This window comes from Coturnix japonica, chromosome 13 (genome assembly GCF_054131305.1).
Source record: "Coturnix japonica strain WE chromosome 13, WE-NBRP24, whole genome shotgun sequence".
Taxonomy (NCBI): Eukaryota; Metazoa; Chordata; class Aves; order Galliformes; family Phasianidae; genus Coturnix; species Coturnix japonica.
This window is the reverse complement of record NC_140675.1, coordinates 10,305,636-10,320,952: the sequence shown is the minus strand read 5'-3', so window position 1 is coordinate 10,320,952 and position 15,317 is coordinate 10,305,636. Positions and strand designations below refer to the sequence as shown.

Sequence of the window (15,317 nt, the reverse complement as noted above, 5' to 3'; positions counted from 1 at the left end):
GTGGCTCCCACCTCATCCCAGGGGACAGGAGCAGAGCAGGACAATTAGGCTTTGCCATGCAGCCCCTGCTCTGATCAACACAATAACCAATGCTGAGCAGTTGGCCAATGAGCATCCTTGACCACCCCCGCTGATGCCCAGAGCATGGGATGCTCCTGGCCCCACACCTGCCCCATCCCCTGCCCTGGCTCCAAATAACCCCATTTTGGGGCTCCGTGGGGCTCTCTTGTCTGGGACACAGCCTTTCCTGCAGGACTGATGCATGGTGTTGGTTGCAGAGAATTTCCCCGCTCACTCAATAGCACGGCGCACCCCTCCTGCTGCTGGATCTATGAGCTGTGTGTGTGTTTTGTAATTAAGCAGTTAATTGCACTGGAGTTCTTGATTAGCTTTGGGGGATGGTAATGTTCTAGCAGGATGAGATGTTGTGTACAGTTCAGAATCATTTACAGAAATTGGAGCTAATTTTGCTGTCTGTGCTTATTACTGCATTAATTTAATTTGGGTTGCTTTTAGCTCATTAACACATCTAATTAATTCGTTGACATCACTATTAAGATGTCTCTTTGAAATTGGCGTCTCCAGATAATCAGGATGGAAGAGGCTGACAGATCAGGCGCGAAGCTGACTGGGAAAATGGGGAAAGGGAAAAAAAAAAAAGAAAGAGGACGACTAATGAATTTTCCATCAGAATGGCACGGTTTGTCAGAGTTGGTATCAGGGAGGCAGAGACGGAGCTAGCGAGACAGAGGGAGGGCGCGAGAGAGACAGCGGTGGTAAAGGGAGGTGCGCTCTTTCAGAAACGTTCTATTTGTCAGAAGGACAAGAAAGACGTGTGAGAGGACAATAATTATCCTTTAGTGATTCGGCATCGAGACTGGCTGTGTGTTTCTTTGCTAATTTTCCCTGTTTTTCTGTCCTGGATGTTGGCACTGCAGGACTGGCGTCAGGGGCTGCGGTGCTCCCACACCATCCCCATAGGGCTGAGGGGTGCCTCCAGGGGGGACAGCAGCCAGCGTGGGGTGGAGGGGCTGGACAGGCAATTGAAGGCAATTTAATTGCTGTCATTTAATGAGTTAGCCCACAGCAGCAGAGCCCTGCTATCTGGCTGTATGCTCTGTTTGTGAAAGAAAAGAGCTTAGTTTAAACCTGCCTTCATGGTGCTTAGCTGGCAGACAAGAGGTGATGGCCTCGAGTTGTGCTGGGAAGGGTCAAGTTGGAAAGTAGGAACAATTTCTTCTCAAGAAGAGCTGTGATGAACTGGCACTGCTGCCCAGGGAGAAGTGGGCTCTCTATCATGGAGGTGTTCCACAACTGCAGAGATGTGGCACTGAGAGACATACTTGGTGGGCACAGAAGAAGGGTTGGGGTTGGGCTTGGGGTTCTTAGAGGCCTTCTTTGACCTGAATGATTCTGTTTCTAAGAGCCTCTTTTCTAGCAGTCTTGGTTTGCCCCAGCATCATCAAGTTGATGCACCCATGAAATATGGAATATGTATGTGGGTCTGTTCTCCTACCTGCTACATAAGAGGAAATCACCCAAGAGCATTCCTACAGCCTCAGCCTAAGAAAGGTTCAGACTGAAGAAGCCCAAGCAACCCTTTGGCCCTTGCACATGAGCCTCTCCCCGTGAAGACCACAGGCTGATGTTCTCCAATGCGAGCTGTAGTTCCCACCTGGGGAGGAGAAGTTTGCTCCAGTTTCCTTTCAGTTTCATTCAAGGGGAGAATATTAGAAACTCCACTCTTTAGCACTTCATTAAACACTTTAGTTTAATAGCATCCTCCGGGGAATCCCAATCCAGACCAGGTGAGCCAGGAGTAAACAGCTGCATCAATTAACCCCGTAATCTCGAGGGTGCTGTTAGAAGGTGAGCTACCCTTAGAAAGTGCATATGCCTGCAATTAGGCTTAAAATACTTAAGTGTCAATAGCTTTAGTTATTTGCGTTCTCTGCTATTGATCTTGCTTATGTTTTCCACATTAAACAGTCTTTCTTATTTCATCAATAAATTAAGTGCTGTTTAGATTTATTCACTTTTTCTATTACATGGTGCAACCTCTTGAGCTCCTGACCTGCTCCTGGCTCTGTCGGAGGCTCAGGGCTCCAGCCCTCCTCCTGCCAGCTCCATGCTTGTTCCAGGAGCTGGGGAAAGCAGTGCTGGGAAGAAGAGCAGGACTGCTGGTATAGTCCAGCTGGGGATGCTGGGGCTGTGTTGGCTGGTTATGACACTTTCCATGTTTGTTTTCTTTGCCTGGGTCAGATTTTGGATGGTTCTGTCTAGGGCCAAGAGTTGGGCTCAGTGCTTCCTATGGATCCCTTCCAACTCAGGGTACTCCATGACTTGGAGCTCCATGATTCGAGGGGATCTCAGGAAGCTGTCCACACCATGACGTTACGCGCAGGACTCAGGGAAGAGGCAGGAACCACGAGACTATGCAGAAGATGGGATCCTCGGTGGCTTTTCTTCCCAGGAAAGGGCTTTGGAGAGAGTTCTGCACGCTCTGAAGTGGGAAATGGCACAATCAATGACTTCCTTGGAGAACACAAGGTCAATCTTCTTTCTTTTTTGTTTCCCATAGGTCATCATGGCATTTCTGAGCTTTGCTGATCAAACATTGTGGTGTTTTGGGAGGAATATGAGTGGGGAGAAAAAAAAAAGGGGGGGAAACTTTAAAGGTATTTAAAGAACAGGTTTTCCAATAGCTTGCAATGTTCAATTTGCTGCTTGCCAGGTCTTCTCAACTTCTTTAGGACCTGCCCATCTGCTGTGCAATACTGGATGCAAAATGTTATGTTTATCCAGGACTGAACAAAGCCCGGCAGCCTTTGTTGTTACAATTAAGCTATGTGCTACTTTCCGTAACTCATTAGCCCTTTAGCTTCTGCATTAATTCAATGTGCAAATAACGTCACAAATTGAATATTACTGGACTTAATATTGAGTATTAAGTGGTGGTGAAAGCACATTGCTGTGTCTTCATTCTGCTTTGCATGACGGTGGTTTGTACAGCCTATCAAGCAGCTCCTGAGAGCTCAGTGTCTGCTTTCCATGCTGGTTTTTTTGTGTGTGATAGCCCAGATATTAGAACAGCAATGCAATGACTGCATGGAAAAGTGGAGATAGGCAAAATGAAGCTCCTTTGCCACATCTAGCTCTTTGTGGATACAGCTTTTGGGTGGGATTGCTTAACCCAGCCTAGGCATCCTCATTATGACCATGCAGAAATCAAGCTTTGCTATGGGTGCAGTGCCCCTCATCAGCCAGAGATCCCCATAAGATGCCAGCACTGCTCGAGGGCCTGGAGCTGAGTTTGGGACTGAAGGAGTTTCAATGCCAACACACTTCCAAAGCTCCAGACTTCAAACGTGTCGGTGGTGCCGACGTGGGGAGCAAAATGGGTGCAGCTTTCTTTCAGTGTGCTGAAGTGGAGGCAAATTTCAATCTAATAATGTAAAGCAGCAATAACCATTATAATTAATTTATATAAAAGACATAAAATTACACTTGATGCATTTAAATCCCATCCAGGCGCAATGTTCGTCTTCCAGTTAAGCTATGGGCTGTGCTAAGGCAGACGGAGAAAGAGGTATTTCAATATTTTTTGTAATTTTATATTCTTCCTAATATCCCTCATGCTAATTTCATTATGCAACACAGTCAGCACAGTGATGTAATTATTGAAAAGTAATTTCGCAATAAATGGATTTAAATGTGTTCGAGCCCACTGTAAATTCAATCTCTTGGTAGAGGTGGATTGAACAGGCAAGGAGAAAAGAAGCTGGGACATCATGGGGTGAAAGCTGAGAAGTGCTGAGCATCCCACATCGAGCATCTGCTTACAGCAAGCAATAACATCCATTTCAGATGGGAACTGCTCCCAGAGCTGTCCTCCCTCCCCATGAGCATTCGGAGCTCACAGAAGGCCTTCAAGGTGGGGGAAATCTGGGAGGTGGCCTGGAGCAGAGCAGAGCATTGCCGGAGCTGTGCTGCTCTTGCAAAGCAGGTCCTGTGTGGTGCCTTAGTCTGGATTAAGGGCTCAGTTACTGGGCAGGGACATGGGGATATTCTTCTGCATAAGACATGGGAGATGTGATTTCTATTCCTGTCTCTGTCAGAGACTTCCTGCGTGATACTGGGCAAGCGGTATATCATCTCTGTGCTTCCATTTCCTCACCCACACAATAGGGATAAAGAGTGCTTCCCCAGCTCATCGGTGAAATTAATGTAACATATGTAAAGTGCATGTATATCCCCAGATGAAAGGTGCCATTGTAATAATATTCAAATTATTATGGAAAATAGATAAAGCGACCAACCCCTGCTAAATGATCGTCGAGCTTTTCACCAGATTCATGAGATCCACGTAAAATGTGATAAGAAAAACCTCAGATGTCAAGTGGTTTAGAGTCAGACTCCGCTCGGGAAGCAGAGCTGGCTGTGCCTTTTAAGTGGAGGATGAGATAGCAGTGAATTTGGGACGGGGGAAGTTGTCACCCTGGGTGAGCTGCCTAATTTTGTGGATGCTGCTAAGAGGGGGAACCTGAGGGCTGCACCTCCTGATGGCCAACGAGACCTGGTTACAACTCAGTGATGCTGAAATCAAAGCGGTGAAACAAGGATGAATGAGTTCTTTGCATCCTAACAGCTGCATGTTTGGGATAGCTCAGAAAGGTTGTGTGCAGATGGCAGTAGCAAAGGGCAGACTGGATTAACTGGGATGGTGTGTTCACTTCACCCATCAGGCCCACATTAGACCTTTACCTCTGGATTTGCTCTGGTGTCACTTGTAGGGCGTTGGCTGACACTGCAGCAGGAGGATGTGCAGGTCTATGGACCACAGCAGTGATGTCTCTTCTCCCACATCCTTCAGGCATCTCCCCTTCTCCACAGCTGCACCACAGGGTGCACTGGGACAGGAGAAGGACCTCTGCCCTGCAAGCAGCATCTATGTTCCTTTCAATAGGGTTGCAGGTGAGCAGGGATAATAATAGGTCAAGATGTGTTCTCCGTGAAAGCTGAAACCACTGGACCTCACGGAGCATCCTTCCTTTGTCAGAGGGTGCTGGTTTGGGCCCCAAGGGCTGGGAGTTACCTGAAACCTGAATGGCTGGAGGTTTGACCCTCACACTGCTGTGTGGGGCTCTTCTGGCACCCGTGTGCAGTTGCCCAGCACCAAATGCTCAATTATAGACAAAATTGAATTTACAATTTGCTTTTGGGCAATGTGTAAATTGGCCCTTCATTGATTATTAATGAAGTGCTAATTGCTCTTTGCAACCAATTTTTATGCAAATGCTATTAGCGCTATTTGCACAATCCCGCAATTTACAGTTTTACATTGGCAGTGGCCGGGTGAAAAGATGCGAGAAGATGACAGCTTGTCCTGGAAGCAAACAAGGAGGGGAGGAGGGACGTGAACACAAAACTTGCAAAACTTGGGGCAGCAAAATAACACTATTAGGGATGAGAACACATTAAAAGAAACCCCAACAACCCAACACCGAATAAACAAACCCTCTCCTCTTTATTGATTGTTACAGATTCAGCGTTGACAGGGGTTGTTCTGAATGTAACAGGATCCCGTGGCAGATGTAAACCAGACTGCAGGCATTTGCCTTATGTTTCAAGAAAGAGGTCAGTGTTGGGGTTTTGCCTGTGAAAACACGGATGTGGGGCTGCCAGCATCACCAGGCAAAGCTGAGTGCTCCCATCAGTGGTACTTTGCAAACAGCGCAGTCCTCTTCTGCCATCCTTCGGACCTCCCATGGCCTCTACATTACATTGACACCTCGCTGAGGCTGCCAGGAGCTGCGTTTTGGCCCATCTGCAAAGCAGAGCACTCCGGGTCTCACTTGCAGGTGGACCCTCACCCCAGTGAGGGCTGTTGGCATGTTGCAGGTCCAGGTTCTTTAGAAGCTCTGGGTGTTGCTGCGTGCTTCGCAGGGAGCCTTTGAAGTCAGCCTAAGCCCCAAGCCATCTCCTAATTGCTTCTCCTTTATCAGACAGATTTTCAATGAACTTCACGGAATGTGTTTGAGGCCAGAGCAGCCCCATCGGCTGCCAAATGGCAGGTGCTGCTGAGGGTGACCAGGTGAGCCCTGTTTTAAAATGTAAAGGTGTTTCTTTATATTTGGGTAGGGACCACCCGAGGAAGCAGCAGGCAGCCTCCGTGCATTGGGATGGCACAGCTCAGACGGGTGAAAGCAAACAGCGTGAGGAGCCTCGAGCAGGGAGCAGAACTGGTGGGTGTCCTCGTGGAGCCGTGAGCGCTGGGGAGAAAAAGGCAACAGGAATTCAGCCTCAGGGCTCGCAGCGCTGCCTGCCTGCTGTAAGGCCCGGCACGGACACAGCGTGGCACTCTTCTCCGCAGCACCGCGCACGGAGCCCAAGAGCGGCCCCGTCCCCGCTGGCTCCACCGCCGCCCCGGGGCTCCCCAGCCCCGCTCGCCCCTCGCCCCCGCTCGCCCCTCGGGTCCGGCTTCCCTGGTGCCGTCGTCCCTTCTGGGCTCTGAGAGGAGCATCGCGTTCCGACCCGCAGCCGCCCGAGCAGTTCATCTTCAGAAGACTCGTGTAGAGATGTGCAGTTCCCCGAAGCAGGTGCCAGCACCGCTCGCAGTGCAGCGCTGCTGCTCCCATGGAAAGAATTGTTGCCAGGGTTTCAGCGGTGACTCACAGCCTCCGAGACAGGATCCCTTGTTAGCAGGGGGCTGTCTGGGGAACACCCGCCCCGTGTTGCCGGGCGTCTCGGCCAGAGAGACCCGCACCTCCTGCTGCTTCCACTTGTTTTCTCAATCACAGTCAGGGTGTGCATGCATGGGGCTGAGGTCTGCGTGCCCCAAAAGGGCTCTGCTTTAAGAGATAAGAGAAGCTGGGGAAAGTCTGCATGCAAATATCTGGCTGTGTCACTGAGTGTCTTGGGGGTAACCTGTGGCCCTTTCTCACCTTGGCATGCTGGGGGCCCAATATTGCAGAGTGATGCTGGGCTGTCCTTGACCAGGTGGGCAACCTGAGGAAGGGGAATTTGGGATGGTCAGATGGGCAGGGAATAAACTCACTCAAGCTATTTTAGCTCTTACTTTCCCTCCAAGCTTAAGGCATGCTTTAACCTTCAGGGTTTTCTTCTATTTTCTTTCCAACACCTGATTTGGAAGGCTTGGCTTTCCAGCAAAACAGGAATAAAGTTGTACTTTTCCCCCATGCCTTGGTGGGGCAGTCTACCATCCCCACCCCAAGGCCCTACACCCAAGGGAAGAGCTGTGAAGGAGGAGGTCCTTCCCAGGAAGATGCAATAGGTTTGGCTGTGTTGGGATGGAGCATCCATGCTGAGCAGGGAGGGAGCTGCTCCTGCCAGGCTGCCTCATCATGTCCCACCAGCCCCAGTGATTTCAGGGGTAGATTTGCTCAACTCAATTCATCCTCAGCCTCCAAACAGCACATGGAGGCACAGAGAACAAAGGAAGAAACCTCTTCTCCACCCTTCAGCACCACTTCCCTCCATGTGCTGCTGGGTTTTGATGTCTGTAAGAAATTCCCTCCTCCCCATGGAAGACAAAGCCCAAGAAGGAAATCATGGGACTTATTTTCTGAGGCCAGAGTCCTATAGCAGGACCTCATTTTAAACCACCTAAATTTGAGGGATATGTATTTTAAATGCGATGCTATAAAAATCTAGTAAATATTTAATTTTATTTTTATTAAATACTAAATTGATGATGGCTGACACTTTATTAAAGTGTCAAAGTGAGTGTTCCTACATTCTAATTACTTATCCTAACAAGGAGGCAGCCTCGTCAGGAGCCGCGCGCTGGCGTGCGCAGGCGAGGGGCACTCCCGTTAAGTAACACCTATTAAACTATCATTTGCACCTTGAGGCATCTCATTAATATCTCAACTGGTGAGACTGCGCTGCCAGTGCTTACCTGACCTGGGGCACTGACAGGAGAAATGGCTCCAGGAGTCCTTTCCTCACTCCAGGCTTTCCTGCACAAATAATTCCTATCAAATTAATAATGACTATTCCACTTAATTGAATTCCTGATAAATGAAGATTCTTCCAAGCCCCTTTTACATGCATCCAGGAGATGCAGGAGGATTGCTGCACTACACTTTGGGCAAAGTTTTGTTCTCCACCCTCCACCTTGCTTCCTTTATCTCTCCAACCCTCCTTCAACCCCATCCATGTCCTCCTGCTCTCTCCCCATCAGTCTTTTCCTCCTCCTCCCATACCTGCCTTCTCTTTTCTGTGGCACTTTCTCATCTGACTCTCCCATTTGGCTCCCTCCCAGCTCTCCATCTCCACCATGATCCATCATTATGGTATCATCACCATTCATCTTCCTTCTGCAGCATTCTTTGTCTTTTCTCTCTTCCCTCCCCATCTTTCTTGCCCTTTCTACCAGTTTCCATTTTGCTTTTCATCTCATCAGTAACAGCCATTTTTCTCATGTTTCCTTTCAGGCCTTGGTTATGTTACCTTGGAGTAATGTTCTTATGGTGTGAGACCTCTGTTGGATGCAGACACAGCAGCACATATTCAGATCTGTCTGCTCATCAAGAAGAGATGTCCTACCCTCAATCTGGAGATTGCCATAGCCAAAAAAACCTCAAGGAATCTGCAGATCTCCTCTTATCCCATCTTCCCTGTGCATGATGAAACAACTGTAAGGAGAGAAGGAACCTGTCCTCAAGACATGGTCAAATCTGTGGCCACCTGGCTGCCAAATCATTGCAAGAGAGGTAATGGGCTTCAGCAAGACACACTGTGGAGTCAGAGGGTTGTTGGTATTTAGTTGGGGTTTGGTGGTTGGTTGTTGGGGTTTGCTTTGTCACTCCTTTTATAAGCATAAAAATACCCACTCTAAAATTCCATTCTACTTTTATTTCATTCCAATTAGGAAAACAAACTAGAAACTACACTTAGTATTAGAAATGCCAACTCGAGATTCAAAGCAAGCAACTTAAGTAAATACGTAATGGAAAATATATATATCATTAAATAACACATGAATAACAAGTAATGGGATTTTAATCTTCTTGCTAGGAGAGGCTACTTCTTCAGTACTAAAGGTGACTCACAAGCAGTATTGCTTGAAAGTTAAAAGTGATAATTCAGTAAGACTCAAGGATTGTGTGGGACTCAAGGAGGGATAAAACTGACTTGCAGGGAGCTCTCTTTCCTCTGTCTCCTAGTGATGGACGGAGCTGGAAAACCTGGTTAGTTCAGAGCTGATGGGAAATGGAATGTGATCACTTCTTTGTGAAGACTGCAGGTAGGCAGGAACTGACTGCTCTGTAATAATGGCTGAGAGCTCAACAGGGCTCAATGAGAGGCTGGGCATTTGTAAGGTGGAATAGTACAAAAGATGATAATGCTACAAGAGGGATGGCAATAGATATCCAGTAGGTTATATATAGGAAAAACTCACCAATATAGATGGCTTCAGTCTGGCTGGAAAATGCTGAGGCTGGCTATCCAATCTCCACAGAGGAGTGATCTCCAAGGGATGCTGTCTTACTGGTGGTCAGCCCTTAAATGAGGTCTAGGAGAGGTGGAGTCAAGCTCCACCCCTTCTGGGAGCACAGCTGAATTACCCTCACCTGTGCTCCCACAGCTGACCCAACACTTGGCTCAGCTGATTAATCAGAGGTTCAGGCTGTGATTACCAGTTTCCCATACAGCATTTGTATGGATAGCTACATTCAAAGTGTCAGTATTAATAAAACTATTATGAATATTAATGCTAACAATAATCAATATTTTAAAGAAGAAAGAGCAATCAAAAGAAGAGGTCTGTGGAGTATTTCTGGGTGTCTTAACCAGGACTCAGCCAACCCACCAGTACTGGGGCATCTGGAAACAGGGCTGTGTTATCCCCAGTTTGCAGCACAGTGGTTTGTTTCTGTTCATGCATACACCTGTAGTGGCTTCCAGAATAGAGTGAGAGTGTTGAGATGGGCAGAAGAGGACAATCAGGCAGAGGAAGATAAGATTGGTGTTGAAGAGACAGTGTGAAAGCCAGTGGGGAGGATGGGAAGACCTGAAAAGGAAGATGTGTGATGTGCATCCATGTGTGCCACGGCTGGAAGCACAGGCATGTGGTGGCCCAGGACACCGGCTCACCCTGCCTCCATCACGGAGGCACAGTTCTGGGACTGGGGATGCAGGACAAGGACTCTGCATCCCCATCCTCATCGCACGGTGGTTGACGAGCCAGGCTGCTCGGAGCTACAGCTGCCCGGCTTCAGCTTAGTGTTTATTTTCCAGGCTGAAAGGACGCTTGTGATCCCAAAGCCCTTCTGTGTTTAGCCAGACCTCTCATTCACTTGCAGAGGAAACCCATGTCAGCCGCTCCCCTTTGTCTCCCCTGAGCTATTGCTTTGAATCTGAAAGGATTGGGTGCAGATTTCAAGGGATGTTCAGACAAAGGCTGTTTGAACAGCACTTGTGTAAATAATCCATGAAAAACTCTTTGAATAACCTCAATGAAATTTTCCCTGAATTTGCTATTCTTTTTTTCTCCGGCAGCAGAAAGAGGTGGAAGTGAGGGAAGGGAGGAGAAGAGGAGGGAGGGAGGGAGAAGGAGGTGGGGGGAGGACCCACACTTTTTTCTCTCTGCCAACTTTTCACAATGCCAAGAAGTTGTTTGGCTTAAAAAAATAAAAATAAATCTCTTTGCTATTCTCACAGCTTTAGGAATAATCTCATACGGGACCTCAAAACTTCTCCGCGCATTAAATGTAAGGGGACACCCTTGTATTTAACACAGCAAGGGCAATGCCGAGCCAGTTAATTATTAGCCGTATGGTTTAATGTTCGCTTGCTGTACATATGTAGGGAACAATTCCCCTTTAGCATGTCGTTCAGTTTGCATTAAAATGGAGATAATTGTTTTGATGCCAAATGGTACCGCTCCCCCCCCAACTCTCCCCATCCCCCCCAAGTGCTCTTCATACAGTTTATACAAATTACAGCCTTAAACAAGAGGGACAAAACCCCCTTTGATTTGGCTTCTTTTGAACATATCCGAACGGCAGCCCATGCGGTGGCGGTGTTTCGGGTTTGGGATACGCGGTGTTCCCCGAAGCACCCCAGGACGGCTGCTCCTATTTGGGGAAGGGATTCCCGAGTGCTTTGGGGGCTCTGGGCATTTTCGGGAGCCGGTTCTGTGGATGTCCAGGAGATGGAGCAGTGTTTCTGTGGCCTCTGCCGCCGGTGCCCCTAACGAGCCAGTCTGTCTGAACTCGGAATGAATTTTGTTCCCTTTTCATCACTCTCTGATGTCCAGCTGCTCCTGTCAACACCTTCTTATAGCATGTAATTCATCGCTCAGACTGACAGCTGGGGCCGCGGGCCTGGGACCAGCTCCTCCTGCCGTCGGCTGCACCCACTGAGGGTCCCTGCCCTGCGCGAGGGCTTCCCTCGTCCCCTCCCGCACCTGGGGCCCGACGGCTCCTCGAAGGGCTCCCGAGACACAACCGGGAGCAGCTCAGAGCTTGGGAACCTCGACCAAGGCTCGGGGACACCCCATCCTAGTGGCTGAAGGAGGCTGGCAGGGAGACCTGAAGCTGCTCTGCTGTTTGCAGGACTCCTTTCCCCGCATTTGATCTTGCTCTGCCAGCAGGTGAAAGCAGGAGCAGCCTTCTGCCCAGATATCTGGGCTCACACCCCAGTAATGGATGGTATCTGTTATCCCACACCCCCACCGGGATGCCTCAAGCAGGGCTCGCTGTTGGCACTGCACAAAACCACACAGCTCTGGTACAGCACGAGTCCCTCTGGTGCCGTCCCCCTAACCAAACTCCCCTTCAGTCTACCAGCCAGTTTCTAATAACTATCCTTTAACTCAGTGCTTCTGCCTTCGATTCTCCTCCCGCACCTTCTTGTCTTCCTATAATTTATTCTATATTTCACCCATTTCTTGTCCACATTTACAATTCTTCTTTATTTTATTACTTTGCATAATTTCCTTTTAGGATTTGTCATAAAATATATTCTGCCACCTCAATCTTCTTTCTCATTTCTGCTCTCAAGTGCTCGCATGTTCTCTCCTGCAGCAGCTTCTGTTGCCTTCCCATGCCTGGTGCTGCACTGCCCGGACCTAGAGGACCTGGAGAGCTCTTGGGAAGGATCTTTGTTACGTTGGCATGTGATGGTGAAGAATCAACATTGCCCAGAGCTGATTTAAAAACACTGATGGTGAAGTGACACTGGGTGTACTCAGTGGGGTCCATTGTGGCCACATACCCCTTTCTCTTAATCATCCAATCTGCCCCAAAAGGTAGGAAAGCACATAGGGAAACTGAGGCACAAAGCTCTAACACAGATCCTCCAAGGCACTTAAATGCATTCTTCTCTTTAAAAACAAGAGTGGAGCATTTTTCTGACATTCTTCATGGTGTGACTCTGAGTCACCCGTTCAAGGTCAAGAAGGACAATTGTAGAAAGGTGGTACAGAAAAACTGGATGAAAGTTTTCTGCAATTCATCCCAGAATAGGAATTTTTTAGCCAAAATATGACCTGGCAGGAGGGAGAGCAGAAGGCTCGGAGGAGCTGTTCACATCTCAGTGCATCCCTTCCCCAAGGAGAACAAAACCTATAGGCAGGGAGGTGCAGCGCAAACTCTGCTGTCCATGGTGTGTCTCCTGGAGGGGACAGACTCAGTCTGCTTCCATGGAGCATCCCCAAGAGCATGAACTCCAACAGCTTTTGAGGAAATCTGTGTGCACCAGCAGTCTGTGCTTCAGTTCATTTTTATGTAAGAGTCCTGGTAGGGGAAAAATAGAAATGAATGAAAGTATCCTCTCCGGTGCCCAATTTTGGTAGGGTTTTCTCCAGTTGAAGGCATCTTATCCGGTCTGAAAGATGTGAAATTATGGCACAGCATGCTAAGCTAAGGTTCATGAGCCCTTCTGAGGGATAGTTTTTGAATGAATCCCAGTCAAAAGATGGCATTGTGTGTGAGAACCACGTGGTTTCATTTGTCGTCCCTTTGGTTTTAAAGATCCACTTGGATATGAAGCTCCACTTAAGGCCTGTGAGCACAAAACCTCAGACAGATCGCAATGGAAAACATCCTCCTGGTTCCTTGTGCTGGGAGAAAACCGCTGGCTTCATTTTCCTAATGCATTTTGTTTGGGGTGTTTTTTTTTTTCTAATATGGAGAAATCCCCGCGTGGTTTGGGTTTGCGAGAAGGATTTTCCCTTCATGCGCTGCCACAACAACTGAGATCAGCCGAGGCACTCGAGTGAATGGATCCTGGATGTAATTGTCTGAGGGCTGGTGGCCAGGTTTTGTCAGAAGAGGGCCCGACTGGCTGGGTTTCAGTTCCACCTCTGCCTTGACAGAGCCTGTCTCCTTTAATCATTAGAGTTCAGTGCACGGCTTTCTCCTGGCGCAAGTTGGGATTTCATTTGTTTTGGAGGAAGATTGCTTCTTTTGTTAGTTGAGGTCTTTCGGTTCCAGTTGTGTAAACTGGGACAAGATGATCCCATTGGCTCCAAAGAGCTTATGGCCAGGGGCGGGCTGTCTGCTGTTCAGTTTTGGGGTTGGTTTTAAATCCTCACACGCCATCCTTGTGCCTATGGAAGCATTCTGTAATGAGCCACATTTTATGAAGTTAGAACAAAATGAATGTGCCTTTTTCCCAAACTCGGGGCAGTCAACACAAACTCGGTGCCATAAACTGAGTTCCCGAGTAAAGTGAGTTTCTGAATTTAGAGACAGAAGTGAACGTTGCATTATTACAGCCTTGAAAAAAAATCCGGTTAATTTACAGGGGTGTGAAATCCATTCTTTTTTTTATGACTATGACACTGCCAAAATCTTTGCAGATGCAGAAAAGGCTTCGCAGGAGAATTTCAATCTAACATCAACAGGAGATTTGGAAGATGAATTGTGCAAGGATCTCCTTCCTCCGAAGGTGCTGCTTTGTTTTGCTTTTTGGCATTTGATTTGGCTCTAATATCGTCTGTTTTATGATGTTTTAATTATTGTTGTTTATTTATTATCATCATATTTTAATTGTTTGTGTAGTGCCTTGAGTGCCTAGGCAGGGGGGCACATTATAAATTAAATTATTATTAAAAAGTTGTTATTATGTGTACCTACTCCAAACTGAGCCAGAGCAGGAAATGCACTCAACTGCCTGGAATTAATTTCTCCCTTTTATTTTCCCTTGTCTTCTCCCTACTCAGGAGTATAGTTCAAAGGATTGGGGGAAGAAAATGATGTTTCATTGCTTCCCCCTGGGGCTGAGCGAGGCAAGGGGAGCTCTGCTCTTGGCTCCCTTGGGTGCTGAGGTTGAAGCTAGGGAAACGGTGTGCTCCATGGACTAGGTAAGTTATTTCCTACAGCTTTTCTGCCTCCCTCCCTCCATGATCCTGAATGGAAGGCTGCTGGAAGAAACTGGTTGATATTTGCTGAGTTACAACAGCATTTGCTAATTAAATTAAAAGGGGGCTATTAAGCATGCTGATGGTGGGTTTGGAGGGAAGGAAGGGGCAGTAGCTCTGGTGGCCAGGCGAGGATGGCAAGGACAGTGTTGCTGTCCAGGCTTCTCTTCTTGCACCCTCACCTTCCTGGCTGGATGCAGATGTCACTGCTCCCACCACCAACATCCCCACTAATCTGGAGAAATCCCAGCTGGGTGTCCACAGCTCCCTGAGTCACTGCCAAGGATTCAGCCACTTGCTCCTGTTGCTGCTGCACCAGGTATGTGCCACAACTCCTCCTCTTCTGCTTTGGCCTCTGGGGTTTCCTTGTTCCACAAAGCATTCACAGATGGCCAAGACCGGTGTTGGGAAGGCCACAGCAAAACCCCCTTGTCCCCCCAAGACCAAAGAGGGACTTTCAGGGATGCAACTGATGGAGATATAGATTCCCTCCAATTTATTTCCATTTACCTCCTGCAGACAGTTGCAGTATGAGTACAGGGAACCTTCCCCTCAGATGACCAATTCTGGCAGGGCTGGAACCCAGCACAGGACCAAGTGCTCAGATCAACTGCTCCATCAAGGTCTGCATGGAAAAGAAGGATTTCCCCTCCCTCAGACCTTCTCACCACTGGCCTGGAGGCTCAGGTATGGATTATGTGTGTTCTCCAGGAACAGCCATCCCACTGCTCCTCCTGCTGCAGGGATGCTAGATCCAGAGAGGCAATGGGTGTTACGGAGATGGAGCCACACAAGCATCAGTGACAGCTGAGTGATAACATGAAGGTTCTGGTTCCATCAGTCATCAATTTGATAGTAAACAGTAAGAGCCAGATGTCATAGGAGCACCTCTACGCTTTGGTGCTGGTGGCAAGTTTCACAC

At 48.1% G+C, this 15,317-nt stretch overlaps 3 long non-coding RNA genes across 5 annotated transcripts; 2 read left to right on the top strand and 1 right to left on the bottom strand.

The window, feature by feature from the left end:
• The first annotated feature begins 2,409 nt into the window (after positions 1-2,409).
• On the top strand, positions 2,410-3,717 carry LOC146758679 (uncharacterized). Its single transcript, XR_014934054.1, has 2 exons — positions 2,410-2,550; positions 3,532-3,717. It is a non-coding gene; the product is annotated as an uncharacterized LOC146758679 (long non-coding RNA).
• A 3,196-nt stretch (positions 3,718-6,913) lies between these two features.
• LOC107320551 (uncharacterized) lies at positions 6,914-8,586 on the bottom strand. The gene is made up of 3 exons (XR_001558310.2): positions 8,476-8,586; positions 7,922-7,982; positions 6,914-7,008 (listed from the first exon to the last, which is right to left on the bottom strand). It is a non-coding gene; the product is annotated as an uncharacterized LOC107320551 (long non-coding RNA).
• Positions 8,557-15,082, top strand: LOC146758678 (uncharacterized). Of its 3 annotated transcripts, XR_014934050.1 has the most exons (5): positions 8,557-8,738; positions 13,835-13,923; positions 14,198-14,338; positions 14,596-14,714; positions 14,915-15,082. It is a non-coding gene; the product is annotated as an uncharacterized LOC146758678 (long non-coding RNA). The 3 variants fall into 3 exon arrangements; XR_014934051.1 differs by lacking the exon at positions 14,915-15,082 and having other exon boundaries at positions 14,556-14,682; XR_014934052.1 differs by lacking the exons at positions 8,557-8,738; positions 14,596-14,714; positions 14,915-15,082 and adding an exon at positions 12,157-12,280 and having other exon boundaries at positions 14,198-14,328.
• The last annotated feature ends 235 nt before the right edge of the window (positions 15,083-15,317 follow it).